The sequence below is a fragment of the Oncorhynchus masou genome, chromosome 6 (assembly GCF_036934945.1).
Source record: "Oncorhynchus masou masou isolate Uvic2021 chromosome 6, UVic_Omas_1.1, whole genome shotgun sequence".
In the NCBI taxonomy this organism is placed as follows: Eukaryota; Metazoa; Chordata; class Actinopteri; order Salmoniformes; family Salmonidae; genus Oncorhynchus; species Oncorhynchus masou.
The window spans coordinates 17,366,823-17,370,024 of record NC_088217.1 but is presented as its reverse complement, the minus strand read 5'-3'; the positions used below and the strand labels follow the sequence as shown (position 1 = coordinate 17,370,024).

Below are 3,202 nucleotides of genomic sequence, written 5' to 3'. Positions count from 1 at the left end.
CTGACCTTCATTTCTTAAAGTTGGACTGTCATTTCCCTTTTCTTATATGAACTGTTATTGCCATGATATGCACTTGGTCTTTTACCAAATAGGGATATCTTCTGTGTAGACCCCCTACCTTGTCACAAAACAACTGATTGCCTCAAACTCACAAAGAAGGAGAGAAATTCCACAAATTAACTTTTAATTAACTTTTAAGGCACACCTGTTAATTGAAATGCATTCCAGGTGACTACCTCATGAAGCTGGTTGTGAGAATGCCAAGAGTGTGCAAAGCTGTCATCAAGGCAAAGGGTGGCTATTTGAAGAAATTGTTTAACACTTTTTTGGTTACTACATGATTCCATGTGTTATTTCATTGTGTTGATGTCTTCACTATTATTCTACAATGTAGAAAACAGTAAAAATAAAGAAAAACCCATAGGTGTTCTAAAACTTTTGTCCTGTAGTGTATATATTTCTTGTTATATTTAGCCCCTTATTTCAGGCACTAATATTTCCATTCATTTTTAAACTGGTACTGGGGACATGCAGACTCGTCTTGTGTGGCTTGTGGGTACCCTACAGCAAAATGGATAAAACTAGTGTGTTCATGAGAGTCTCAACTTTCAGTATGGCTGTACAATAGTTTGTAGACCAAACCATTCGGACACTACATACGATTTTGTGAAATACCTATTTTCAGGATGTCTCATGGTCTGACAAAGACCACTCTAGCTCTGCCACCTTCCACCGCAGATGCTAAAGTGAGATATTGGCCCATGCAGATTTTTTTTCTCTCTCTCGCATAAACAGACAGATTTTTAAAATTATGTTAATTACATTTCCATGGGGGTGTGGCCATTGTAGGCTAGTAGTTAAATGTATTTATTTCGGTTTGACTAATAATGTTCTGTGCTATGTATTATTTCATGTTTCGTGTGGACACTTGGAAGTGTAGCTGATTCTTTTGCAGTGGCTAAAGGGGATCCTAATAAATAGCAAAATAGCAAAAATATTGCGATTAGGATATTAACCTGATCCTAGACATTTAGAGTTAACCTTAAGCACTTAGTGTAGCACAGCTTAATACGCTCTGGAAATAAATTGATCAGCTTGCCCTCCCCCTATTGCTAAACCCTACGGATAAACTCTACTTTAAATCATAAACTCTAGGCTTGCCCGAGGTACCTTAAGTAATAAACCCTGAACTTGCCTTAGCTACCTTGAAACCTAAACCCTAGGCTTGCCCTCCCCCAAATCCTAAACCCTCGGGAGAAACTCTACTCTAAATATTAAACTCTTGGCTTTCCCTAGCTACCTTAAATGCTAGACCCAAGGCTTGTCCTCCCCCAAATCCTACACCCTGTGGAGAAACCCTACTCTAGGCTTACCCTAGCTACCTTAAATCCTAAAACCAAGGCGAACCCTCTCCCCCAAATCCTAAACCCTAGGGAGATACCCTACCTTAAATCTTGACCCCTAGAGAGGAACCCTGCCTATAATTCTAAACTCTATAGAGAAACTCTGACTGAAATGCTAAACCCAACGGAGAAGAAACCCTGCCTTAAATCTATGGTGAAACCCTGCCTTAAATCTATGGTGAAACCCTGCCTTAAATTCTAAACCCTAGGGAGAAACCCACACCAAACTGACCTTAGATGAGTCTATTTTTATCTTGATCATATTAGAAGCATTCCATAAAAGACATATCCAACGCAACATTAAAAATGTGAGCGTTAACGTACATTATGATTATTCAAGGTTACTTTTCAATACTGTATTCATATACATTACAGTATGGCCTTAGAGACTTCACAGTTAAAGAGAGTTACCAGATAGTATATAACAGAGAAGCAAACTAATTATGACCATTAAATCTGCAAAACACAGGGTATAGTGTGTCACTTTTCAGACAGACAGTAGTTGGAGTGAATCCAATACATTTAATTGAACTTTCTAATTCATGATTATCCCACATTCCCATGTCGTCTTCACTGCCTGTCACTGTACTGGATCGTCCACTGTCACCGGATACCCACAGTCAAGGGCCACGTACGTAAACTGGGGAGGCCTGGCCAGTCTTCTCCAGGTGACACCACTCAAGGCTGTAAGAGAGGAGAAAGGAGGAGTGGATTCATATTGTTTTCTGTCAAATTGATATCTTTGTGGCCTGAGGTGGTCTAGCGGTCTTAGCCACTGCCTCCAGAATACATGTACCAGTGCGAAAGTGGGTTCAAATCTATCCCACTGCTATTCAAGCACCCCTGTACTATTCAAGCACCACTGTACTATATAATTATGTACAAGAACAACAAATATTTAAATGGATACCTTCAGTAATTGGAGAGTTGTCGGCCGATGCGAACAAATCCTCTTTTGCTTCTCTCATTGTTGTTCTCACACTCTGGTCCCCCGAAGATCTGAACCGTCTCCTTCTCCTGCGGCGGCATGTTGTCAAACTCCTCCACCACGGTCGTTGTCACTTTCACACAGTTCTTGATGACCTTCCAACCTGGTCTGTTCAGGTCGTTTCTCAATTCCGGAACAGACATTGCATCAACCAGTGCAAAGCAAACACTGAGGAGCAGAGAGATGGTCAACATCATCTTCATGGTGATGAGAATTGAGAGTGAGTCTGAGTGTTTGGTTCAGCTTCAGTAACAATACGCTGGAGGCTGCATGTATTTTGTCTCCAACAACTCACCATTTTTATACCAGAATTAATCCAAGTCACTGTGCTGGTTCAACCAGGGGGCATGGCATTAGTGACATTAGAGATCACTATCGCTAGTTCCACTTCCAAGGAGAGGGGAGTGAAGGGACAGCATTGCCTGTTATACTGTTTATGAAACTGATCAGTCATGTTCTTTTGATAACAGCTATTACACCATATCATACCTTACAATGGCCTAAGGTTGCATCCCAAATGGCACCCAACTCCCAACACAGCGCATCACTACTCACCAGGACCCTTAGGGCCCTCAGAGCCCCACTACTGACCAGGCCTCGTAGGGCCCTAAGCAGAGCACCACTACTGACCACAGCCCACAGGGCCCTCAGCAGAGCACCACTACTGACCAAGGCCCACAGGGCCCTCAGGAGAGCACCACTACTTACCAAGGCCCACAGGGCCCTCAGGAGAGCACCACTACTGATCAAGGCCCATATGGCCCTCAAGAGAGCACCACTACTGACCAAGGCCCACAGGGATCTCAGGAGA

At 42.6% G+C, this 3,202-nt stretch overlaps 1 long non-coding RNA gene across 1 annotated transcript; it reads right to left on the bottom strand.

Moving 5' to 3' along the window:
• Positions 1–1,636: 1,636 nt before the first annotated feature.
• On the bottom strand, positions 1,637–2,652 carry LOC135541013 (uncharacterized). Its single transcript, XR_010455899.1, has 2 exons — positions 2,314–2,652; positions 1,637–2,087 (listed from the first exon to the last, which is right to left on the bottom strand). It is a non-coding gene; the product is annotated as an uncharacterized LOC135541013 (long non-coding RNA).
• Positions 2,653–3,202: the final 550 nt, after the last annotated feature.